General features: G+C 38.4%; 1 long non-coding RNA gene across 1 annotated transcript; it reads left to right on the top strand.

The window, feature by feature from the left end:
• The first annotated feature begins 19 nt into the window (after window positions 1-19).
• Window positions 20-26,923, top strand: LOC132418719 (uncharacterized). Its single transcript, XR_009518032.1, has 3 exons — window positions 20-42; window positions 25,934-26,107; window positions 26,859-26,923. It is a non-coding gene; the product is annotated as an uncharacterized lncRNA (long non-coding RNA).
• Window positions 26,924-27,920: the final 997 nt, after the last annotated feature.

Here is a 27,920-nt window from a genome sequence, read left to right as displayed (position 1 = left end):
TACTCCCATGGCTCTTGGCTGCAAGCCTCAGTTCCTCAACAGGTGAGCCTTTTTATAAGCTGCTTGAGTGTCCCCACAGCATGGAAGCTAACTTGCCCCAGAATGAATGATATAAGAGAGAGTGATCTAAGAAAGAAAATGAGCACAGAAAGACTTAGTGTCTGAAGTTACATGCAGTCACTTTTGCTTTATTCTATTCATTAGAAATGAGTCACTAAGTCCAGCTCACACTTATGGGGAGGGTAATTAAGCTCTGCCTCTTAAAACAAGCAGGATCAAAGAATTTGTAGATATATTTTTAAAACAACTATAAATATGGGCTGAACACTAAAAGATATGTTAAAATTATTAATTTTCTTAGGTGTGATAACTTAGAAGATTGTCATTCTAAGGAGATGTGTGCAGAATTTAGGGTTGAAGTGTCATAATGGCAAACAAAAGAAAGAGATGAAACAAATATGGTGAAATATTTGCATTTATTGAGTCTGGAGGAAGGGTATATGGATATTCATTGAATCATTCTCTCAACTCCTCTCTGTGCTTACAGTTTTTACAGTAAAAAATGGGCACTAAGTATGTACAAAGCACTGTGCCTGACATGTGCTAGATGTTGGGAGTGGGAGGCAAGACTGATGGTTCATACAAAAAAGTTAGAGGTAGTGAATGGAAGGAAAAGAGTTGAGGGTATAGGTTGAGAGGTTGGATGCAGGAAGGGAAAAGGGAAGAGTGAAGCAAAGTATGAGGAGTTATGAAGTTATAGAGGGAGTATAGAAGTAGTCATCCTTACTTTTCAAAATTGGGCCCCAATTTTGAATGACCACTTTTTAAAAAAATTTTATTGGAGTATAGTTGATTTACAATGTTGTGTTAGTTTCAGGTATACAGCAAAGTGATTCAGTTATACATATACATGTGTTCATTCTTTTTCAGATTCTTTACCCATATAGGCTATTATAGAATACTGAGTAGAATTTCCTGTGCTTATAGTAGGTCCTTTCTGGTTATCTATTTTATATATAGTAGTGTGTGTATGTTAATCCCAAGCTCCTAGTCTTTCCCTCCCCACCACGTTTCCCCTTTGGTAACCATAAGTTTGTTTTAGAAGTCTGTGATTTTATTTCTGTTTTGTAAATAAGTTCATTTGTATCATTTTTAGAAATTAGATTTCACATATGAGTGATATCATAGGATATTTGCCTTTTTCTGTCTGACTTACTTCACTTAGTAGGATAATCTCTAGGTCCATCCATGTTGCTGCAAATGGCATTATTTCATTCTTTTTTATGGCTGAGTAATATTCCATTGTATATATGGACCACATCTTTATCCATTCCTCTGTCGATGGACATTTAGTTTTCTTCCATGTAATGGCCACTTAAATATCCCAATTTCTTGAAACTTTGATGAGGAACAAACCATTTACATAGTTTCAAAGCATCTCTCCATAAATTACATACTTATTCCAATGGGAAAAATAGTGACTTTACAGTTGACAAACCTGGAGGATACCAGCTTCACCAAATGATGAAAGTTCAACACGACCAAAATTAAGGCAAACATTGTTACATGCTCCTGATATATATGAGATACTAGAAAGGGTACAACGTTATTTAAATAGTATTGCTGTTAAAAAGCAGAAACTAACACACCATTGTAAAGCAATTATACTCCAATAAAGCTGTTAAAAATAAATAAATAAATAAATAGCATTGCTGCCAAAAATTCTGACCTGAAGCCAATCATGAGGAAAAATCAGACAAACCCAAATTGAGGATCAGTCTACAAAATAACTGGCCTGTGCTCTGTGTGGTGATAAACAACAACAGCAACAACAACAACAACAAATGTTAAGGAGATGTTCCGATTGAAGGAGATGGGAAAGGCATGGCAATCAAATGCAGTGCATGATCCTGAATTGACTACCGGATTAGGAAAAAACAAAATAGCTATAAAGGTCATTATTGAAGCAATTGTGAATTTGAAGTGTGGATTAAATAACAGCATTGTATCAATGTTGAATTTCCTGATTTTGATTGTTGTACTGTGGTTAATTAAGAGAATGTCCTTGACCTTAGGAAATGTACACTAAAGTATTTGGTAAAGGGACTTGATGTTGCCAATTTACCTTCATTTGAGAGTATTTAGTTCAAAAAATTATGCACATGCACACAGAAAGAGGGAAAAAATAAGAGAGGTGAACAAATAAGACAGGTGAGCAAAACATGAACAATTAGTGAATCTGAGTAAATGATGTAGGAGAGATCGTTACACTATTTTTGCAATTTGAAATTAAAGTAAAAAGTTAGCAAAAAAAAAGTTACCCCCAAAATCCACCTTTTCAGTATGTGCAACATTTGAGAGCAGACCAGATGGAAGCGCCGCTCTCTGTGTTCAAATACTAACCCTGGTATAGGATTCAGGGTGATTAGAAGACAAAATGGTCCAGTCCCAAATAACCAAATTGATCCTTTAATGACACATGGTTCGCAAAATCTAAATGTCTCTAGTTTTTGTCATTAAAAATCACAAGTAATTTAATTGTGTAAAACGAATGTATGGTGTTTTAGATGCAGAATAATAAATGCTAAGACCAGGTAAGAAGCTACACCCCAGCTTGGGTTGATTGGTCCCCGGAGCAGAGAGGAGTCTAGTGCATATGCCAGGCTGTGGTGTATACAGTGTCTACACACAGAGAGGTTAGTCCCCAAATGGAGAGGGAGGGAGGGAAGAACGAGTAAGGCGGCCGGCAGGACCATTCTCCTGATTAAAGGAGGCCATGGGTGCCAGGAAGCTACAGCCCTTCTCACTTGAGCCAGCAGCATCAGGCCTTTGCAGCCACCTCATTAAGAAGAGTCCATTCTACATAAGTGAGTGTTTCCCAGAAATATGGATTATTTCTGTCCCCTTAAAATTCATAATGATTGCCCAGAAAGCCCCAGGTTTCCTGTAATGTCTATTAAAAATTCCAGATAGGTTGAATCCCCACTATTTCCACTAAGAGAAATAAAATAGTAACACTAAATTACGCTGGTTCTTAGATGATGTACCCAGTGGAGAGAAGGTGTAATATTGGATTGAACGTGCAATCTCTCAGGATCATTACTAAAATACCTGATAGTCTCTTAAAAATTGTAATATATCTCTTTCTCTTAAAACTGAAGTTCAGGAAAACCAGTTCAATGATTAGAGTTTGTTCCTTTTTTTTTCTTTTTGAAATATTAAAACTAAAAGAGTTTAATAGGGAATGTGAGCTGAGGTTGGCTTTGATTCCTGAACTACTGTTTCTTTAAGGCTATAGAGCTACTTTTATTTCAGAGTTACCTTATGTTTCATAGGAAGGAAGAAAATTGATATTTATTGACTGCCTACTATGTGCTAGGCATTGCACTATTTCATTTCATCCAGAGTTTAGCTTATTCCAAACTCAGAGGAAAAAAATAAGAAAACAGTAAAGCAATTTTTTTTTTTAGAAAGGAATAATGTCAGTACCATTTTGTTCCCTGAATACAAATTCTAGACCTATACATTCCAATACATTTTCACACATATTCTGTGGCATCTAAGTATTCATGTTCCCCTTGGTTATTTTTGTCAACAAGAATTCCTTACTGTAACGATTTTTTTATTCTTCATTTCCTGACGGTTTCTTTTTCTTATAGACTAGAATACTTAACCATATTATATCGATAAGGCAGATTGTGTCATATTTTCTCCTTTTTACTTAAAGACAATATAAAAGCATTGCAGAAGATTTGGCAAAATGATGCGGGGGGGAGCATCTAAAAATCTTACAATCCGATGACAATAATGCTTTCCAATTCTGTGTACTGCCTTCCACTCTTTGTTCATAGTTACACGTTTTTACATAGTTGCAATAAAAGCATATGTGCCATTGGGGGGTTTTACTCACCTTCTAAATATCTTACTATGTAGATGTTAAAATTTCAGTATTATAATTCTTAGTGCCAGAGATATTCAATCAAGTGGCCATACCATAATTTCTTTGTGTGCCTCTACAATTAAATAGCTATATTTTTCCCTATTTTTCAGCATTAGGCAACTTGTATAAAAAATATCTTTACCTGTAGAGCATTTACCTTCTTTTTGGATTGTTTCCTTAAGACAAAATCCTATGAGATATGAGCACTTTTATGGCAATTGACCTTTCTTGTCAAATTGCTTTCTCAAAGTACTGTAATCAAATGATGACCTTTCCACATCAAGTGTGTGCCAGAACTACCACATTCTCCTCAGCACTCATTCATTACTTGATTATTTCAATCCTAGTGCTTTGGGGCTCATTTAGTAGATAAAACATCATATCATTTAGTTTCCTATGGTATCTCCTATTCGACTTTTTTTTAACTTAAAGTCTTTATTTTTTTAGAGCAGTTGTATGTTCACAGCAAAATGAAGAGAACATTTTTCCATGTACCCTCTGCCCCCACACATGCATAGCCTCACCCATTATCAACATCCCTCATAGATTGCTATATTTGTTACAATTGATAAACCTATATTGAGACATCATTATCACCCAGAGTCCATCGTTTACATTAGGGTCCTCTCTTAGTGTTGTACATTCTAAGGGTTTGGACAAATGTATAATGACATCTATCCACCATTAGAGTATCATACAGAGTAGTTCCACTACCCTAAAAGTCCTCTGTGCTCTGTCTGTTCATCCCACACCCTTCTCAATCCCTGAAAACCACTGAGCTTCTTACTGTCTCCATAGCTTTGCCTTTTCCAGAATGTCATATGGTTGCAATCATACTGTATGTAGTCTGTTCAGGCTGGCTTCTTTCACTTACTAATATACATTTAAGATTCCTACGTGTCTTTTCATGGCTTGATAGCTCATTTCTTTTTAGCACTGAGTAATATCCCATTGCCTGTATGCACCACAGTTTGTTTACCCATTCACCTGCTGAAGGACATCTTGGTTGCTTCCAAGTTTTGGCAATTATGAATGAGGCTCCTATAAACATCAGTGTGCAGGTTTTTGTGTAGACATTTTATTTGATCTTTATCTGCATATCTTCAATTGTAATCAAGGTTAAACATTTCATCTTATATGTATTTACTAAAATAGTTAATTTTTGTGTCAATGTTCTGTCTTTTTCCCAACTTCTATTGATATCTTCATGTTTTGTGTTTTGGCCAATTTCCACTTTTTTGTTTTAAAGCTAATATCCCTGAAAATTATTACCTGAAACATTCTCCTCGGTATGTAGCTTGCTGTTTAATTTTGTTTGTCAAAATGATGCTTATATGGTTGAATCTATGTTTTCTTTTGTGCTTTCTCCTAATGCTTTAAAGTTTTTAAAGTTATCTCTACTCCAGATACCTAAAAATATTCAACTTTATGTCTTAACTTGTTAATATATTTATAATTTATTTTGGTGAATTCTGTGAAATTCTTCTAAGTTATTCTTTTCCTGAATTGCCGCCACTTATCTGAACTGCAATATTTTGAATGCTTCCTTTTTGTTATCTGCCATCTTATCTATTTCTGGATTTTCCATTCTATTCCATTGATCAGTATCTGATCTTCCTCTACTACCACATTATTTACATTACTGTTGCTTATAAATAGGCATTTTTATTGTGTTTGTAATAGGGTCTGTATTAGTCAGCTTGGGCTGCTATGACAAAATGTGACAGACTGGGTGGTTTAAACAACAGTCACTTATTTCTCTTGGTTCTGGAGGCTGGGAGGGCTAAGATTAAACTCAGTTCCCAATGAGGTTCTCTTCCTGACTTGCAGATGGCTGCCATCTTGCTGTGTCCTCACATGGCTGAGAGAGTCTGAGCTCTCTGGTGTCTCTTCTTGTAAGGACACTAATCCTATCAGATCAGAGCCTCACCCTTGTGAACTCATTTAACTTTAATTCCTTCCTTATTCTAAATACAGTCATATTGGGGGTTAACGAACAGCAACACATGAATTTGTGGGGGGCACAATTCATCCATAGCAGGATCACATTTCCCAATAAGCATCCAATCTAATTATGTTGCTGACCCTATAATTCCTGACCCCTGCATATCGTAGCAGCCAGCCACGACCCCAACAGCTACTTCTGATCATCATCCTAGATCCTCATCCTTAGGCCCCATGTTACTGCTCTGACTGCTTGCACTATACCACAACTCCCATGATTTGATTTTGAATCCCTGCAGTCCTGCATGGTTCTACCTCTCTAATCCATTCTTCTTTAGGCCCCCTTTGGCCTCAAGTGGAAATCTTCAGTGAATTGTCCTCAGGTCAGCCCCCGGCTCCCTACGTATGTAGTTTCTTCTCAAAGGATGAGGCACATAATTGGTTTCACAATTCACTTTCCACCTGCACATTGACTCATAATACAGGGCTCTGTGACACTACCTCTACTAACTGTGGTTTAGGTCAATAAAACAGGTTTGTATTTCAGGCTTCTTAAACTAGAACTTTAGGATAGGACTTCCCGTGTGTAATGGGTTGCTAAAATCAATACTATTTGCATGTAATATTCTTTTGCCACATGTTTCTAATATTGTTCTCTTACTCTAGATGTTGTTCTCACTGTTATGCTTCCATCTAGTTGGGCAGGCATGGGTGGCCTGCTAACTGAGCATGTCATCATGGTGACAAAGACCTTTTCCTTAAGCTTCAGACTCTTCCTCAAAGCACTAGGGAAAAGCTGAATCCTAATTTGGAATGAAGGGCTTCATTCAAAAATTCATTCACTCCCAGAAAATGTAATTTGGTCTTTTGTTTTCCATTATAAGGAATCTCTTAAAATAAAATAGTAGTTGAGATTCTAAATATTTGGCCAGAGACTATCTTTGTCCTCAGCACTTAATGCAGTACCTGGTACATAATAGATGCTCAATAAATATTTATGGAATGCAAGGAAAAAGAGGTAAATTTAAACCTGGAAGCTGAGATCAGCTTTTAATTTTATATTCTGGGGTAATTTGTTGGCTTTATGAATGTATGACTCCTTCAACTTCAGTACGCCAAGATGCTGCTCACAGGGACAAAATTCTGAGTCCCAGGATCATTCCTCCAGTGATTTGGCCAGAAGTGTGCTTCACAGCAGGTGGGTATACTAGAGCTCTCTGCCTAAAACCTATAAGAGGGTAGGAGGATTTTATTCATTCTTCCATTCTACAGGTATTTAATGTGGTTCCAAAGATGAGAAGAAGCAATGTGCCGGCATAAGACAAGAACAGAGACTGTAGGGATTCAAAGAAAGCTAACATTGAAATTGATGTTGAGCCTGCATTTTTAAAGGTAGAATGACCTTAGAAATCATGAAACCAGTGGTGATTGGTGATAAGGGATTCACTCTTGTCTCCTAACCCCCAAAGTTGGATCTTAAGAAAGTCATAGGATTAGTATTTCCACCACTTTTCTTTTTTTTTTCACCACTTTTCTTTAAAAACAGCATCATATCATTCTGATACATCACATAGAAATTGTAATTTATGGAGTGGGGATTCAGGAGTGAATTTAATGTCAATTCTCATCAAATTCCTACTGTGCCAACTTTCTATTTTACAAGTCTCTCTTATCCGGAACAGCATCATTCAACCTCACTGCTTCCCATTTTAAAATTAATCATTTGCTCTGTGTCTGTGCTTTGTAATTTCTCTTGTCCTCTGTTATTAAGTCTGTGGTTTGAGGGACAGTCTACTTGAAAGGTATTAAGAAAAAAGTTTTATGGCCAGAGCAGCACACTCTTGGTAGCAAAGCGACTTGTGCCACTTACCCAACAGACTGTAGAACATTCTCAGCATTTTGTTCGGAACTCTTAAGAATGTGGTCCTAAGGACTTGGCAGAATCCTTACTCTTAGAGGATAGAGAACCCTGAAAATGAAGAAATTCAGAAATTCATGGGTATGAAACATGCACCCAGAGATGTGAAGATGCTGCAGTCTAATCTTGAGGATTCCAAGGTACCAAATAGAGGAAGTGCACTAGCACAGCACTTCTCAAACTTTAATGTGCACATGAATCACCTGGGGATCGTGTTAAATGTAGATTCTAATTCAGTAGATCTGGAGAGAGGCCTGAGATTCTGCATTTCTAACCTGCTCCCAGGTGATGCTCGTGCTGATGATCCATGGACCACGTCCGAGAAGAGTCTTAGTAAATATAACACTTAATAAAGGCTCTTTTATGACTTATTTATTTACATCCTCTTTTCCAAGAAAAAAAATCGTTGCCATTTATAAAGCTATGGGCAATAAAACAAGATTAAGAAATAAAATAAAGGAAGAAATTGAGGTTAAGGGGGGAAAAGTAGGAAAGGAAAAGAGCATAAGTCTGGAGGATCAGTTGACATAGGAAATGCAAATAATTGTTCCCTGAATAACTGCTAGAGGAGGGAAAGTATTTCTGTGCTTTTTAATAACCAGAACAAACTGAAAAATGATCTGTTACAAGTCTTACAGTGTTTGTGAGATAAAACCTTCCCAGCGCTCAGCAGAAGCAAGTAGCATTGAGCACCAGGGGCATCATTTCCTGTGGATAACCATGCAAGAGGCTCAAGGTGAAGCAGTAAGCAATATTCTTCAACATGTTCTGAGAGGAAATAGAATGCTAAACTCTTTGTTTTAATAATGTATGCATCTGTATAGGCCAATGACATAGTGCCAACGTGTAGATTTATGACTCTCTGATGCTCTGGCATGTATCAAGGATAAGATTTAGGATCTCTAGGTTGAAAGGACTGCATGTCCTTCAGTATGGATTATTTATACAGATGTAAGTCTTATATATGTATGTAGCTCAGGAAAATTTCTGTAACAAGATGCATAAGAAGATATGGAATGATTTTGTTCAAAACAGAGGACAAGTCCGCCACTAAGCACAGCCCCTCAAGATTTGCTAAGATGTAGACCAACTGGTCCTTCAATTATCCACCCTATCACCAATCTCCAGAATATATATGAGAAGGCTAGATAGTTGCTAGTGTGATCTTTGAAAGGAATTTACAGAGAAGAAGAGAGACGTGGCATTTTCCCCTCCTCCTGTGGGGAAGGATAGGGGTTTTCTTTTGCTCAGTCAATTCTGGAGTCTCAAGAAAAGTATTTGGTGAGGGACTGCTTCCTAAAAACATGCCTAATGCTGTTTCTCAAATTTTTTAGGCAGTGGGGTGCTAGTAAATGTTTAACAACCTGTTCTCCAGAAAGGGAGTGAGGGTGGGGGAAGCCCTGATTTGTAGCACTTGCTGATTTCTGTGGTGTAAATATTTCCATCATGGCCAATTTCAAGCTACAAGCCTGAAATCACTGATGTGATGTCACAACTGACGTTGTGAAGAGATGTGTACAATCATCTTGCAGCTCCAAACACCACTGATTTTAGGTAAATTCCATGTTCTTACAGTAATGGGCTCCAGCCCATGCCTTTTTGTAGACTCCTTCAACATTAGCTCTGGGCTTGATCATGTGACTTGTTTTCAGTCATGGGAAATCAGCAAGCGTGACACAAGCAGAGGTTTAGAAAGTACCTGTGCTGTATTTGGAGCTTTCCTTCTTGGAATGCTTCACCATGTAAAGAAGGCTGGGATAGTCTGCCGGAGGATGAATGATCACTTGGAGATATGTGACCCAGCCAACTCCCAACACCAACTGCCAAATATATGTGAGTAAGGTCATCTTAGACCATCCAGCCCAGTCAAGCCACCGGCTGACTGCAGCTGTATGCGTTACCACAGGCCACAACAGCAGAAAAACCACCCATCTGAGCCCATCCCAAATTGCTCACCCACATAATTTTGAGCAAATAAAGTGTTTTTATTTAATTGAGGTAACATTGTTTTATAACTTTATATAGGTTTCATGTGTACATTATATTTCAACGTCTGTATATGCTGCAGCATCTCACCACCAAAAGTTTAGTTTCCATCTATGAAAGTGGTAGTTGTTTTAATCTACTAAGTTTGCATGCAATAATAGATAACTGATACACCATACATGCCTCCCCTGGAGATTGGGATGCACATGAGTAATTATGCTGGTAGAGTAGCTCATGATGGCATGGCATGGAGAGAAGGGTCAGCACTAGATCAAGCCAACTACCATCTTATAGTGAGCAAGGTCAAGTCCTTATCATGAAGGGGATCTTTGAAAGGACCCTACCCAAAAAGGCTCCTGCTGGGGTGAAAGGGTCCCACAAGAATAGAGATTGTGGGGAGTTCTCTGGAAGCAGGAGATGAGGGCGTATTATAAGAGAAGTCTGTCAGAAAGCTTATTACCCATATCTGAAGGAAGGTACAGTGAAGTAGCTTCCAGCAATGCACCTCATGAAAGACTTAGGGTTTGGATGCCTACCAAGATAAGAGGGCATTCAACAGTCAAGAGAAACACAAACAACAATAACTCCAAGCTCTCTTTTCTCCATTCCTTCCTTAAAGGAGCCACTGGTCAGTAGAATAAAGAATAAAGTAGAATAAAGCTGTTTCCTGTTTGTATTGTACCAAATCCAGCCAGTTCTATAACTTGCAAAACTTACGCTTGCATCTAAAGAACTTTTAAATAATATTTAATGCATAATGAATGACTTATGAACACCCAATAAAAAATAATACTGTCTCATTCATTCATGCATTCATTCATTCAGTATGGATTGAGGGTTACTTTCTGCCAGGCAAGTTGTAAGATCTAAAAATTTAGCAATGAAAAATATAGAGTTCTTACCTTCATAGAGCTTACATTTTAGTGTTGGGGACAGATAAAACAGATAAATACATAATCAAGTATCAGTGAGAAGTTCTCAGATGAAAATAAACATTTATTTTCTGATACCATTCCAATGGGTGAAAGAGTATCACCTCATTATTCTGGGTAAGGGTGATAGTCCAGGTTTTCCATTGAACTTCCATTGATCCCTGAGTGGAAGTGGCTCCTTGTTACTCCTTAGTGAGGGCAGGAAGCCAAAATTGCAGATGAGGCGAAGACAGCAGGGGAGCAATGGAAGGCAGAGATGTTACCTTTCATCAGGTCCTAACATTTCCCAAGCAACCAGGGAAGTTCTCAATATGTAGTTACTTAAGACAACTTAAATATTCAACACAAAGAAGGTAGATAATTAATGGTGACTTCATAAAATGGAATACTATCCACCAATGGCCACAAATGTATGATAGCTATATGCATCAATATGGATGAATCTCAAGAAAGTAATGTGACTAATAAAAAGCAAGTTACAGAAAAGAAAACATATACTGTGTTTCTAATCATATAAAGCTTGAAAACTAAGCAAAATATTTTTTTAGGGATACCTAAATGGGTGTAAATGAAAAACTATAAAGAACAATAAGGGAATGATTAACAAAATTGAAGACAATAGTTGATTCTGGAAGAAGGAATGGGGTATGACTGGGGAGAGGTATACAGAAACTTTCAAAAGTATAAGTAATGTTCCAGTTCAGCAATTCTCAAACTTTGATCTGTGTCAGAACCACGTGGGGAATTTGGTAAAACAAAACAAAACAAAACAAAAAACCTGAGTTCTATCTTATTTCCAGGGGCTTGGGCCTCTATGTTCTCTATTGGATCTCCAGAGAATTCTGATAGACACCAAGGTTTAAGAACCAAGGTTAACTCTTAAGATAGGTACTGTGTAAACACAAGTTTATTTTGTAATTATCTTTTAAGTATATATGTACATTACATACACTTCTTTATATATATAACACATTCTATTAAAAATTTTAGGTAGTTCCTTTAATGGTCTTGTCTATACTTCCTAGGCATGAAAACTTCCAGCAGCCCAAGCCTCTTGACCATGACTGAACAGACCTCAGTATACTTTATATGATAGTCTCCATTCAGAAATCAGATTGTCTAGTCTAGTCTGAGTCAAAACTCCAAACTTGATTTAACATTAAACTGTATTTCTCTCCCAGTTTAAGCCTTCTTCTGACAAGAAGTCTGCAGTAGAAAAGGTGAGGTGTGGTTGATATGGTTGACTTCTTTTTTTCCCCTTAAATCCCCCTCCACTAACTGCTAGAGTCAAATCCACTGCAGTCATCAGTACTATTATGATACGTCTACCTTTTTTCACTTTAGCTCTACAGCCCATTCTCCACACAGCAGCCTCAATAATATTTGTTTTAATTTTTTTAATTTAAACTAATTTTCAGCTTATAGAAAAGTTGCAGAAATAGTGCAAGAGTATTCCCTTATACCCCTCATTCAAGTTTCCCTAATATTAGTATCTTATATAACCATAGTACACTTACTAAACTCAGGAAATTCACTCAAGTACAATACTATTAACTAAATTACATGCTTTATTCTAACTTCAGTGGTTTCCCCACTGTCATTTTTCTCTTCCAGGATCCTATTTCCAGGATCACATTGCATTTAGTCGTTGTTTCTGCTTCATCTCCTCCATCTATAAAAGTTCTTCACTTTTTCCTTAACTTTCATGACCTTGACACTTTTGAAGAGTATTAATCAGTTATTTTGTCAAATGTCTCCTGATGTAGGTTTTTCTGATGTTTTTTAATGATTGGAATGAGGCATTTTGGTATGCCTTTATTTTAGAACTTTCAAAACTCTCCAGTACACTAAGAATAAAATCAAACACGTACCCCAATTTGGCATCGTCTGACCCTTAAATTTGTTCTTGATTCACCTTAAGTCACTCTGGTCTGGCCACGGTGGTTATTGTAGTTTGAATTCCTCAGGAAGCAGACTCTGAGATGAAGTTTAGTGTGCAAGCTGTTTATTATGGAGCTCCTTTGAGACCAACCCCTATGAAAGGAAAGGAAGAAAGGGGAGTGGGCATGTGGAGAAATTGAGCTGCATGTGACAGACTAGACTGATCCTACATGGAGCCCTGGGGCTAGAAATGGTCTTTCTGGGTTGTACCCTTTTGAAATGAGATGGCCAAGCCTTATACTCCCTACATGCATTGATAACTGGATGTAGCCCATCTTGGAAAAGATGTGACCTTAGTGGCATGGCACCTGAAGACACTGACACTGAAAGTTGTTTGCCCTTAGCACTCCCAGCAGCTGGGACAATAAGTACTTCAATGAAGGAGGATCTAGGTAGCACATGACAGTGTTCCACCACACTGTCTTCCAGTTTAAGGTCTTTTTCCCTTCAGAAATTTTTATGTACTTGTCCTTCCAGCTGTTGTGCTTCCCATTGGCTATTTGCATAGATGATTCATCCCCATCCTTCAGAAATCAGCTAAAACATCAGTGTCTCAGTGAGGCCTTCCTGGCTTCCTTTTTCCTACTTCATGATTTACGATTACATGTCTGTTTACTAATTTACTATCTCCCAATGAGACTGAGAGCTCCATAAAGGCAGGAAGCACATAAATTTGATTCACCTCTGTTTACTACCACTTAACATGGGGCCAAGTCCATAGCAAGTCTTCAATAAATTGTTTAAAAATTAGTGAATAACAAGATGAATGGATGAAATAAAATATAATAAATCTGGGTTTTTTTGGACAGAACTTCAGAGTATGGTAAATAGTCACAGACAACCAGGAAATGATCTAGGGTGTGTGGTGTGGTACAATCTCCTTAAGTTAAGGAATTCAGGGAATGGAAAACATAGTGAGAGACTCAGAAGTCAAGGAAACTCAAACCTGTTGTTGAAGAGGTGTTTTAGTCTGCTCAGGTTGTCACAATAAAATACCATGGATTGGGCTGCCCTGGTGGTGCAGTGGTTGAGAGTCTGCCTGCCGATGCAGGGGACACGGGTTTGTGCCCCGGTCCGGGAAGATCCCACATGCCGTGGAGCGGCTGGGCCCGTGAGCCATGGCCGTTGAGCCTGTGCATCCGGAGCCTGTGCTCCGCAATGGGGGAGGCCACAACAGTGAGAGGCCCGTGTACCACAAAAAAAAAAAATACAAAAAAAACACGTGGATTGAGTAGCTTAAACAACAGAAATTTATTTTCTCACAGTTCTGGAGCCTGGAAATCCAAGATCAAGGTGTCAGCATGCTCAGGTTCTGGTAAGGGCCTTCTAACTGGCTTGTAGATGGCTGTCTTCTTGCTTGGCTTGCTGGCTTGTCCTCACATGGCAGAGAAAGAAAGAGAACAAACTCTCTGGTGTCTCTTCTTATAAGGGCACTAATCCCATCATGAGGGTCCCACCTTCACGACCCTACCTAATCCTAATTACATCCCAGTGGCCCTATCTCCAAATACTATCACACTGAGGGGAGGGCCTCAACATATGAATTTTGGGGGACACAATTCAGCCCATAGGAAGATACAATGCATTTTGTATTAAGTTTGTTTAAAAGACTATTAACTTACCTACTTTTCATTGTTTATCTAAAAGACTCAACACATTAGTTTATTATCCATGTCTAAAGCATATAATTAGTGCTGAAGGAATAATATCACCACATATTAAGTTTAAAATACTAAAGATATATTTCTTAGGACAACACATGCTGTTGGTAATTGAATATGAGCAACATACTAACCTTTGAGATTAGCAATTTTTAAAAGTTCATGTGGGACTTCCTTAGTGGTGCGGTGGTTAAGAATCTGCCTGCCAATGCAGGGTACACGGGTTCGAGCCCTGATACGGGAAGATCCCACTTGTCACGGAGCAACTGAGCCCATACACCACAACTACTGAGCCTGCACTCTAGACCCCGAGAACCACAACTACTGAGCCCGTGTGCCACAACTACTGAAGCCCATACACTTAGAACCCATGCTCCGCAACAGGAGAAGCCACTACAATGAGAAGCCCACACACTGCAATGAAGGGTAGCCCCCACTCGCTGCAACTAGAGAAAGCCCACGCGCAGCAATGATAACCCAACCCAGCCAAAAATTAATTAATTAATTAAATTAAAAAGTTCATGTGCATTAGAATTTCCAGAGGATCTGGTTAAAATGTAGATTCCTGTGCTCCATAGCTGGTACTTCTGCCACTTCTGCCATAGCTGGTACTTCTGCCATTTTATTGGGTTTTGTTATTTATTTATTTATCTATCTATTTACTTATTTATTTATTTTTGGCTGTGTTGGGTCTTTGTTGCTGCATGTGAGCTTCCTCTAGTTGCTGTGAGCAGGGCCTATTCTTCCTTGCGGTGCACGGGTTTCTCATTGCAGTGGCTTCTCTTGTTGCAGGGCACAGGATCTAGGCACACAGGCTTCAGTAGTTGTGGCACATGGATTCAGTAGTTGTGGCTCATGGGCTTAGTTGCTCCGCGGCATGTGGGATCTTCCTGGACCAGGGCTTGAACCTGTGTCCCCTGCATTGGCAGGTGGATTCTTAACCACTGCGCCACCAGGGAAGTCCCACTTCTGCCATTTTAAACAGAGCCCCAGGTGATTCTACTATAGATGAGTGAGGATTGCATTTTGAGGAATATGTTACTGGTTACATCAGAAATAACTTGGTCCTTCAAAATGAGTTCAACATTCTGCTGCCTCCTTCCTTGGCATGACTGCAAGGGCATTGACAACATTTACAGATGATTTGGTGGTGTTTATGACGTGCAAGTTTCTTAAGCAACAGAGAAAAAGGAAAGGTATTCCTGATAGCCAGCAGACAACTGCTCCCACTACAAAAACATGTTCACACAGAGAGACACAGACAGAGACAGACAGAGACAGAGAAAGAAAGAGAGAATGATGCACCAGAATTTGACTGTGGTTGGGGGAGAGTTGGTTGGCAGCTCTTGGAGAGCCAGGAGATGGGTGAAGCCTAACACAGCACTGTCACTGAGTGAATAAGCATAACGACTTGAAAATTTTTAATCTTTTTAAATTAGTACTTTTGGAGCAGCTTTAAGTTCACAGCAAAACTGAAGTGAAGGTACCGAGATTTCCCATATACCCTCTGCCCCCTCCACACATGAATAGCCTCCCCCATTATCAACATCCCCCACCAGAGTGGTAAATTTTTTACCACTGATGAACCTACATTGACACATCATAATCACCCAAAGCACACTGTTTTCATTATGTTTCACTCGTGGTGGTATACATTCTATGGGTATGGACAAATCTATAATGATGTCTATCCATCATTATGGTATCATGCAGAATATTTTCACTGCCCTAGAAATTCTCTGTGCTTCTCCTAATCATTCCTCTCCCACCCCAAAGCCTGGCAACCACTGATCTTCTGTCTCCATAGTTTTGCCGTTTCCAGAATGTCATATAGTTGGAATCATACAGTATGTAACCTTTTCAGATTGGCTTATTTCACTTAGTAACATACAGTTAAGTTTCCTCCATGTGTTTTAATGGCTTGAAAGCTCATTTCTTTTTAGTGCTGAATAATGTTCCATTGTCTGGATGTATCACAATTTATCCATTCACCTACAAAAGGACATCTTGGTTGCATTGAATCTATAGACCAAGTTGGGAAGAACTGACATCTTGACAGCATTGCGTTTTCCTATCCATGAATGTTTTCCTCTGAATATCCATGAACTTTCCCTCTGTTACTTAAGTACCTCCATTTATTTAGTTCTCCTTTTTGTTCATCAGAGTTTTGTAGTCTTCCTCATATAGATCCTGTACATATTTTGTTAAATTTATCCCTAAGTATTTCATTTTTGAGTGTGCCAATGTAAATGGTATTGTATTTTTAATTTCAAATTTCACTTGTTCATTGCTGGCATACAAGAAAGTGACTGGCTTTTGTAGATTAACCTTGTATCCTGCAAGCTGGATATAATCGCTCATTCCAAAAGTTTTTTGTTGATTCTTTAGGATTTTCTACTTTTAGACAATCATGTCATTTGTGAACAAAGACAGTTTTATTTTTCCTTCCCAATCTGTATGCCTTTCATTTCCCTTTCTCGTCTTATTGCATTAAGTAGAACTTCCAATATGATGTTGAAAAGGAGTGGTGAGGGGGGACATCCTTGCCTTGTACCTGATCTTAGTGGGAAAGCTTCTAGTTTCTCACCATTAAGTATGATGTTAGCTCTATTCTTTATTAGTTTGAGGAACTTACCTTCTATTCATAGTTTACTGAGAATTTTTATCATGAATGGATGTTGGACTTCGTCAAATGCTTTTCCTGCATCTATTCATATGATCATTTGATTTTTCTTTTTTAATCTGTTGATGTGATAGATTACATTAACTGATTTTTGAATGTTGAACCAATCTTGCATACTTGGCATAAATCCCACCTTGTCATGGGGAATAATTCTTTTTATACATGGTTGGATTTGATTTGCTAATATTTATTGAGGATTTTTGCATCTATGTTCATAAGAGATATTAGTCTATAGTTTTCTTGTAATTTTTTTCTGGTTTTGGTATTAGGGCAATGGTAGCCTCATAGAATGAGTTAGGAAGTAATCTTTTGCTTTAATTTTCTGAAAAAGATTGTAGAGGATTGGCATAATTTCTTCCTTAAATGTTTGGTAAAATTCACCAATGAATCCATGTAGGCCTGGTACTTTCTGATTTGGAAGATTATTAATTATTGATTAAATTTCTTTAATAGGCCTATCAAGATTATTTATTTCTTCTTGCATGAGTTTTTGTAAATTGTGTCTTTCAGGGATTTGGTCCATTTCATCAAGATTATCAAATTTGTGGGCATAGACTCGTTCATACTATTCTTTTATCAAGATTTCAATGTCCATAGGATCTAGAAAAATGTCCTGTCTTTCATTTCTGATATTAGTAATTTGTGTCTTCTTTTTTTCTTAGCCTGTCTAGAGGCTTATCAATTTTATCATTTCAAAGAACCAACTTTTGATTTCCTTGATTTTTTAATTGATTTCTTCTTTTCATTTTCATTGATTTGTGTGCTAATTCTTATTATTCCTTTCTCCTGCTTACTTTGAAATTAATTTGCTGTTTTTACTATTTTCCTAATGTAGAAACTTAGATTATTGATTTTAGACTTTTATTCTTTCCCAATAAATGCATTCAATGCATTTATAAGAAAAGATGCACTGCTTTTGCCACACACCACAAATTTTGAAAAGTTGTGTTTTTATTTTCATTTAGTTCAAAATATTTTTTGATTTCTCTTGAGGCTTCTTTGAGCCATGTGTGATTTAGAAGTATGTTTTTAACCTCCACATATTTGGGGATAATAGCTTTTTAAAAAATAAATAAATGAGGGAAGACAGTTAAATAAAGACTTTTTTTGTAATCTGGTGTAGCCCAGCCCAGCACAATCGAGGCTCTCAAAATAAATGGGAGCATAAGAATATTATTTTTATCTCCCTGCTGGACTTCTATGTTTAACAGGACTCATTTCTTTCCATACCAAAGGGCATTAATGGAATGCACGACAAGATTAGCTAACATGAATTAAATAGAATTTAATTATCATAAATTTAAAAGAACCACCACAGCTGCTATGAGCAATGTGGAAAAATGGAAAAAGTGAAATACAGTTTGGCTTCCATTATGATTAACACTATAGAAAAGATTTTATTTCCTATTATTATTATCACTCAAGTGTTGCTACAAATATTTTTAAATCCATTCTAATCTGGTAACAGAACTGACCATGGAAAATTAAATTATTTATTTTCTTGCTTTATTCAATTTATGGACTGAAAAGTTACCTTCATTTAATTAGGGGTTAATATAGTGATGAAATAGCATGAATCATTATTAAAATGGAAGAGAAAGATTAAAAAATTAAACCAACCACTTTGTATTGATCATCTGTTTTTAATCTCATTATTTTTCTGATTTGTATATTTTATTAGAAGTGATATTAAATATATTAATGAAACCTCCTTCTCTGACAAGAAACATAATGCAAAGTTCTCTTTCTCAAATCATTTTAATTATCAAGAACATTAATATGAATTTAAAAATCTAGAATTGTATGGATATATAAAACCGAACTCAAACACGAAAACCACCCTGACGCTTACCTAAAAAGGTAGGTGATATTGACACTAACCTACAAATATTCTTTTTTTAAACATATTTATTGGGATATAATTGCTTTACAATGGTGTGTTAGTTTCTACTTTATAACAAAGTGAATCAGTTATACATATACATGTATCCCCATATCTCTTACATCTTGCGACTCCCTCCCTCCACCCTCCTATCCCACCCTTCTGGCTGGTCACAAAGCACCGAGCTAATCTCCCTGTGCTATCTGACTGCTTCCCACTAGCTATCTATTTTACATTTGGTAGTGTATATATGTCCATATATATACTACCACTCTCTCACTTTGTTCCAGCTTACCCTACCCCTTCCCCACGTCCTCAAGTCCATTCTCTAGTAGGTCTACATCTTTATTCCCATCTTGCTCCTAGGTTCTTCATGACAATTTTTTTTAAGATTCCATATATATGTGTTAGCATACGGTATTTGTTTTACTCTTTCTGACTTACTTCACTCTGTATGACAGACTCTAGGTCCATCCACCTCATTACAAATACCTCAGTTTCGTTCCTTTTTATGGCTGAGTAATATTCCATTGTATATATGTGCCACATCTTCTTTATCCATTCATCTGTTGATGGACACTTTGGCTGCTTCCATGTCCTGGCTATTGTAAATAGAGCTGCAATGAACATTTTGGTACATGATTCTTTTTGAATTATGGTTTTCCCAGGGTATATGCCTAACAGTGGGATTGCTAGGTCATATGGTAGTTCTATTTTTAGTTTTCTAAGGAACCTCCATACTGTTCTCCATAGTGGCTGTATCAATTTACATTCTCACCAACAGTAGGAGAGAGTTCCCTCTTCTCCACACCCTCTCCAGCATTTCTTTTTTTTTTTTTTTTCGGTACACGGGCCTCTAACTGTTGTGGCCTCTCCCGTTGGGGAGCACAGGCTCCAGCGGCGAAGGCTCAGCAGCCATGGCTCATGGGCCTAGCCGCTCCATGGCATGTGGGATCTTCCCAGACCAGGGCATGAATCTGTGTCGCCTGCATCGGCAGGCAGACTCTTAACCACTGCGCCACCAGGGAAGCCCGCTACAGCATTTCTTGTTCATAGATTTTTTGATGATGGCCATTCTGTCCAGTGTGAGATGATGTCACACTGTAGTTTTTTTTGTTTTGTTTTGTTTTGTTTTTTTGCAGTACATGGGCCTCTCACTGTTGTGGCCTCTCCTGTTGCGGAGCACAGGCTCCGGACGCACAGGCTCAGCAGCCATGGCTCATGGGCCCAGCCGCTCCGCGGCATGTGGGATCTTCCCAGACCGTGGCATGAACCTGCGTCCCCTGCATCGGCAGGTGGACTCTCAACCACTGTGCCACCAGGGAAGCCCACATTGTAGTTTTGATTTGCATTTCTCTAATGATTAATGATGTTGAGCATTCTTTCATGTGTTTGTTGGCAATCTGTATATCTTCTTTGGAGAAATGTCTATTTAGGTCTTCTGCCCATTTTTGGATTGGGTTGTTTGTTTTTTTGTTATTGAGTTGCATGAGCTGCTTGTAAATTTTGGAGATTAATCCTTTGTCAGTTGCTTCATTTGCAAATATTTTCTCCCATTCTGAGGGTTGTCTTTTGGTCTTGTTTATGGTTTCCTTTGCTGTGCAAAAGCTTTGAAGTTTCATTAGGTCCCATTTGTTTATTTTTGTTTTTATTTCCATTTCTCTAGGAGGTGGGTCAAAAAGGATCTTGCTGTGTTTTATGTCATAGAGTGTTCTGCCTATGTTTTTATCGAAGACTTTGATAGTGTCTGGCCTTACATTTAGGTCTTTAATCCATTTTGAGTTTATTTTTGTGTATGGTGTTAGGGAGTGTTCTAACTTCATGCTTTTACATGTAGCTGTCCAGTTTTCCCAGCACCACTTTTGAAGAGGCTGTCTTTTCTCCACTGTATATTCCTGCCTCCTTTATCAAAGATAAGGTGACCATATGTGCGTGGGTTTATCTCTGGGCTTTCTATCCTGTTCCACTGATCTATATTTCTGTTTTTGTGCCAGTACCTTACTGTCTTGATTACTGTAGCTTTGTAGTATAGTCTGAAGTCAGGGAGCCTGATTCCTCCAGCTCAATTTTTCATTTCCAAGATTGCTTTGGCTATTCGGGGTCTTTTGTGTTTCCATACAAATTGTGAAATTTTTTGTTCTACTTCTGTGAAAAATGCCATTGGTAGTTTGATAGGGATTGCATTGAATCTGTAGATTGCTTTGGGTAGTATAGTCCTTTTCACAATGTTCATTCCTCCAATCCAAGAACATGGTATATCTCTTCATCTGTTTGTATCATCCTTAATTTTTTTCATCAGTTTAATAGTTTTCTGCATACAGGTCTTTTGTCTCCTTAGGTAGGTTTATTCCTAGGTATTTATTCTCTTTGTTTCGATGGTTAACGGGATTGTTTCCTTTTTTCTCTTTCAAATTTTTCAACTTTAGTGTATAGGAATGCATGTGCATTGATGTTGTATCCTGATACTTTACCAAATTCATTGATTAGCTCCAGTAGTTTTCTGCTGGAGTTTTTAGGTATCGCTATGTATAGTATCATTTCATCTGCAAACAGTGACAGTTTTAGTTCTTCTTTTCTGATTTGGATTCCTTTTATTTCTTTTTCTTCTCTGATTGCTCTAGCTAAAACTTCCAAAACTATGTTGAATAATAGTGGTGAGAATGTGCAACCTTGTCTTGTTCCTCATCTTAGTGGAAATGGTTTCAGTGTTTCACCACTGAGGATGATGTTGGCTGTGGGTTTGTCATATATGGCCTTTATTATGTTGAGGTAAGTTCCCTCTATGGCTACTTTCTGGAGGGTTTTTATCATAAATGGGTGTTGAATTTTGTTGAAAGCTTTTTCTGCATCTATTGATATGATCATATGGTTTTTCTCCTTCAGTTTGTTAATATGGTTTATCACATTGTTTGATTTGTGTATATTGAAGAATCCTTGCATTCCTGGGATGAACCCCACTTGATCATGTTGTATGATGATTTTAATGTGCTATTGGATTCGGTTTGCTAGTATTTTGTTGAAGATTTTCTCATCTATGTTCATGAATGCTACTGGCCCGTAGTTTTCTTTTTTTATAACATCATTGTCTGGTTTTGGTATCAAGGTGATGGTGGTGTTGTAGAATGAGTTTGGGAGTATTCCTCACTCTGCTATATTTTTGAAGAGTTTGAGAAGGATAGGTGGTAGCTCTTCTCTAAATATTTGATAGAATTTGCCTGTGAAGCCATCTGGTCTTGGACTTTTGTTTGTTGGAAGATTTTTAATGACAGTCTCAATTTAAGTGCTTGTGATTGGGCCGTTTATATTTTCTATTTCTTCCTGCTTCAGTCTTGGAAGGTTGCGCTTTTCTAAGAATGTGTCCATTTCTACCAGGTTGTCCATTTTATTGGCATAGAGTTGCTTGTAGTAATCTCTCATGATCCTTTGTATTTCTGCAGTGTCTGTTGTCACTTCTCTTTTACATTTCTAATTCTATTGATTTGAGACTTCTCCCTTTTTTTCTTGATGATTCTGGCTAATGGTTTATCAATTTTGTTTATCTTGTCAAAGAACCAGCTTTTAGTTTTATTGATCTTTGCTATTGTTTCTTTCATTTCTTTTTCATTTATTTCTGATCTGATCTTCATGATTTCTTTCCTTCTGGTGACTTTGAGGAATTTTTTGTCTTCATTCTCTAATTGCTTTAGGTGTAAGGTTAGGTTGTTCATTTGAGATGTTTCTTGTTTCTTGAGGTAGGATTGTAATGCTCTAAACTTCCCTCTTAGAACTGCTTTTGCTGCATCCCATAGGTTTTGGTCATGGTGTTTTCATTGTCATTTGATTCTAGGTATTTTTTGATATCCCCTTTGATTGATTCAGTGATCTCTTGGTTATTAAGTAGTTTATTGTTTAACCTCCATGTGTTTGTGTTTTTTACAGATTTTTTCCTGTAATTCATATCTAGTTTCATAGCGTTGTGGTCAGAAAAGATACTTGATATGATTTCAATTTTCTTAAATTTACCAAGGCTTGATTTGTGACCCAAGATATGATCTATCCTAGAGAAAGTTCAATGAGCACTTGAGAAGAAAGTGGATTGTGTTGTTTTTGGATGGAATGTCCTATAAATAGCTTAAGTCCATCTTGTTTATTGTATCATTTAAAGTCTGTATTTTCTTATTTAATTTCATTTTGGATGATCTGTCAATGGGTGAAAGTGCGGTATTAAAGTCCCCTACTATGATTGTGTTACTGTCGATTTCCCCTTTTATGGCTGTTAGCAATTGCTTAACATATTGTGGTGCTTCTATGTTAGGTCCATAAATATTTACGATTGTTTTATCTTCTTCTTGGATTGATCCCTTGATCATTATGTAGTGTCCTTCTTTTTGTCTTGTAATAGTGTTTATTTTAAAGTCTATTTTGTCTGATATGAGAATTGCTACTCCAGCTTTCTTTGATTTTCATTTGCATGGAATATCTTTTTCCATCCCTTCATTTTCAGTCTGTATGTGTCTCTAGGTCTGAAGTGGGTGTCTTGTAGACAACATATATATGGGTCTTGTTTCTGGATCCATTCAGCCTATGTCTAAGTCTCTTGGTGGGAGCATTTAATCCATTTACATTTAAGGTAATTATTGATATGTATGTTCCTATTACCAATTTCTTAATTGTTTTGGGTTTGCTTGTTTCCTGCTTAGAGAAGTTCCTTTAGGATTTGTTGTAAAGCCGGTTTGGTGGTGCTGAACTCTCTTAGCTTTTGCTTGTCTATAAAGGTTTAATTTCTCCATTGAATCTGAATGAGATCCCTGCTGGGTAGAGTAATCTTGGTTGTAGGTTTCTCCCTTTCATAACTTTTAATATGTCTTGCCACTCCCTTCTGACTTGCAGATTTTCTGCTGAAAGTTCAGCTGTTACCCTTATGGGGATTCCCTTGTATGTTATTTATTGTTTTTCCCTTGCTGCTTTTAATATTTTTTCTTTGTATTTAATTTTTGATAGTTTGATTAATGTGTGTCTTGGCATGTTTCTCCTTGGATGTATCCTGTATGGACTCTCTGTGCTTCCTGGACTTGATTATTTCCTTTCCCACATTAGGGTAGTTTTCAACTATAATCTCTTCAAATATTTTCTCACTCCCTGTCTTTCTCTCTTCTTCTTCTGGGACCCCTATAGTTAGAATGTTGGTGCATTTAGTGATGTCCTAGAGGTCTCTGAGACTATCCTCAATTATTTTCATTATTTTTTCTTTATTATGCTCTGCAGTAGTTATTCCCACTATTTTATCTTCCAGGTCACTTATCTGTTCTTCTGCCTCAGTTATTCTGCTATCAATTCCTTCTAGAGAATTTTAAATTTCATTTATTATGTTTTTCATCATTGTTTGTTTGTTCTTTAGTTCTTCTAGGTCCTTTTTAACGTTTCTTTTATATTCTCCATTGTATTTCCAAGATTTTGTATCGTCTTTACTATCATTACTCTGAATTCTTTTTCAGGTAGACTGCCTATTTCCTCTTTATTTTTTTGATCTGGTCAGTTTTTACCTTGCTCCCTCATCTGCTGCATGTTTCTCTGCCTTCTCATTTTGCTTAACTGACTCTTTTTCAGGTCTCCTTTTTGCAGGCTGCAGGTTCATAGTTTCCATTGTTTTTGGTGTCTGTCCCCAGTGGCTAAGGTTGGTTCAGTGGGTTGTGTAGGCTTCCTGGTGGAGGGGACTAGAGCCTGTGTTCTGGTGGATGAGGCTGAATCTTGTCTTTCTGGTGGGCAGGTCCATGTCTGGTAGTGTGTTTTGGGGTGTCTGTGACCTTATTGTGATTTTAGGCAGCCTCTCTGCTAATGGGTGGGGTTGTGTTCCTCTCTTGCTATTTGTTTAGCATAGGTTGTCCAGCACTATAGCTTGCTGGTCATTGAGTGGAGCTGGGTCTTAGCGTTGAGGTGGAGATCTCTGGGAGGGCATTCGCCATTTGATATTACATGGAGCTGGGAGGTCTCTGGTGGACCAATATCCTGAACTCGGCTCTCCCACCTCAGAGCACAGACCTGAGATCCGTTCAGAACACCAAGGCCCTGTCAGCCACACCACTCAGAACAAAAGGGAGAAAGAAAGAAAGAAAGAGAGAAAGAAAAAGAAAGAAGAAAGAAAGAGAGAGAGAGAAAGAAAGAAAGAAAATTAATAGAATAAAAAATAATTATTGAAAATTTAAAAAGAAAATTAAAAAGTAATAAAAAGAGGAAAAAAAGAAAGAAGTGAGCAACCAAACCAAAAAACAAATCCACCAATAATCACAAGTGCTAAAAACTATACTAAAAAAAAAAAAAAAAAAGGACAGACAGAACCCTATGACAAATGGCAAAAGTGAAGCTACACAGACAAAATCACCCAAAGAAACATTCACATACAGACCCAAAAAAGAGAAAAAGGAAAAAAATATATATGTCATTGCTCCCAAAGTCCACTACCTCAATTTGGGATGATTCATCGTGTATTCAGATATTCCATAGGCAGGGTACATCAAGTTGATTGTGGAGATTTCGTCCGTTGCTTCGGAGGCTTCTGGGAGAGCTTTCCCTTTCTCTTCTTTGTTCACACAGCTCCTGGGGTTCAGCTTTGGATTTGGACCCACCTCTGCATGTAGGTCGCCTGAGGGCGTCTGTTCCCGCCCAGACACGACAGGGTTAAAGGAGCCGCTGATTCAGGGGCTCTGGCTCACTCAGGCCAGGGGGAGGGAGGGGTACGGATGTGGGGCGAGCCTGTGGAGCAGAGGCCGGCGTGACGTTGCACCAGCCTGAGGCTCGCCGTGTGTTCTCCCAGGGAAGTTGTCCCTGGATCACGGGACCCTGGCAGTGGTGTGCTGCACAGGCTCCTGGGAGGGCAGGTGTAGATAGTGACCTGTGCTTGCACACAGGCTTCTTGGTGGCAGCAGCAGCAACCTTAGTGTCTCTTGCCCGTCTCTGTGGTCCGCGCTGATAGCCGTGGCTCGCGCCCATCTCTGGAGCTCGTTTAGGCAGTGCTCTGAATCCCCTCTCCTTGTGCACCCTGAAACAATGGTCTTCTCCCTCTTTGGCAGGTCCAGACATTTTCCAGGACTCCTTCCCGGCTGGCTGTGGTGCACTAGCCCCCTTCAGGCTGTGTTCACACAGCCAACCCCAGTCCTCTCCCTGGGATCTGACCTCCGAAGCCTGAGCCTCAGCTCCCAGCCCCCGCCCATCCCGGCAGGAGAGCAGACAAGCCTCTTGGGCTGGTGAGTGCTGGTCAGCACCAATCCTCTTTGTGGGAATCTCTCTGCTTTGCCCTCTGCACCCCTGTTGCTGTGCTCTCCTCTGTGGCTCTGAAGCTTCCCCCCCTGCCACCCCCCCGTCTCCACCAGTAAAGGGCTTCCTAGTGTGTGGAAACTTTTCCTCCTTCACAGCTCCCTCCCACTGGTGCAGGTCCCGTCCCTATTCTTTTGTCTCTGTTTTTTCTTTTTTCTTTTGCCCTACCCAGGTACGTGGGGAGTTTCTTGCCTTTTGGGAAGTCTGAGGTCTTCTGCTAGCGTTCAGTAGGTGTTCTATAGGAGTTGTTCCACATGTACATGTATTTCTGATGTATTTGTGGGGGGGAAGGTGATCTCCACGTCTTACTCTTCCGCCATCTTAAAGGTCTCTGCCTTACCTGCTAGTGTTGGAGGGTCTCCTGCAGAGGCGGATGGGCGGCTGTCTAATCTCATTTTAATGGAAGGGAAAGTTAGTCTCCCATCCCCTGCCCCCCAGATATGATTTCATTGTAGGTTGAACGCTAATAAATAAGTAGTTTCTGGGTTTTCTTTTGTGATGAGAGAACATTAAAAAAATAAAACTATTGCTTAAAACATCTTTCTCTTGTGTGAGAAACAAATAAAATAGAATCCAATGATGTGACTATGTTTGCAACAATTGTTTGTTAAGCCTGAGACTTTTTAGAAACAAGTATACAATTATTCATCTAATCTAAACTTTACATTTTTCTGTTTTCAGGTCAAACTCCCAAGTGTTTGAGGTCAGATTTTGATGGAACACCCAGATGTCCTCAGCTGTCACGGAGAATACTTACCATATTTGCTTGCATATTTCCCCCGTTATATTGACAGATATTAGTTATTAACAAAGAAGAAAGAGGTGGATTAATGAGTTAACCTAGCAATCACTGTAGCCTGGGGCCAAAACCACCCTTGCCATGATCCAAAGTTTTCAGCTTTATTGTATTCTTTCAGAAATAAGCCATTGTTTCACGTGGCTAGTAAAATAATAAAAATAATAATAAGAAGAAGAAGAAAAAGAACTAATGCCTATTTAGCACCTGATACCCAACTACACAAACGCGTGTGCATACACACCATTCTGCCTCTTCTCTCTACCATAGTTGTCATCCCCTCCTCACATACCCATCCTCCTCTCTCCTGGTGAAAAACTGTCAAAGGGGCTTACTGAATCCTGCAGCAGTCTTTGAGATGCATTGGTTTGGTGTGAAATGCATTCACTGGTATGGAAATGTGGCTTTAACAAAGGGTTCTTCATATTGGACCAAATGTTTGCAGCATTATGTAGAGCACTGCTTGTACTTCAGAAAGAAGGATCAGCAAGGGAAGGAATGGGGCAAAATGATTTTCTTGGAGTTGTGGGGAAATTTTTCTTTGTTCATAATAGCCCTATGAATAGGACAAATGTGGAAATACTGCCAGAACTGAAAAATCCCAGCCTATAGTAACTGCCACTATTAGGGAACTTCCAGAGGACTGGGAAGTACTGCTGTTTGCTCCCAGCAAAAATTAGGAGAAAAGACGTTCCCTTACCTGTTGTTAATTGCCAAAACACATGTGTCAAGCCTTCTTTGAGCAAGAGCTGTGTGGGAAATTTACACACAAGTGGAGAGAAAAAGGAGGCAATGACAGAGTTTTGCTTTCTATTGTCTTTTGAATTTTCTCAAGTATAGCAAATGCTGAACATCCCAGAGGAATAAACTCTTAAGGCTTGGGAAAGATGGATACTAACAAGACATACCTTTTTCATCTTTGCCAGGTTAAGGGGATCTAAATAGTT

This window comes from Delphinus delphis, chromosome X, assembly GCF_949987515.2.
Source record: "Delphinus delphis chromosome X, mDelDel1.2, whole genome shotgun sequence".
NCBI lineage: Eukaryota > Metazoa > Chordata > Mammalia > Artiodactyla > Delphinidae > Delphinus > Delphinus delphis.
This window is presented reverse-complemented; position numbering and strand designations above follow the sequence as displayed.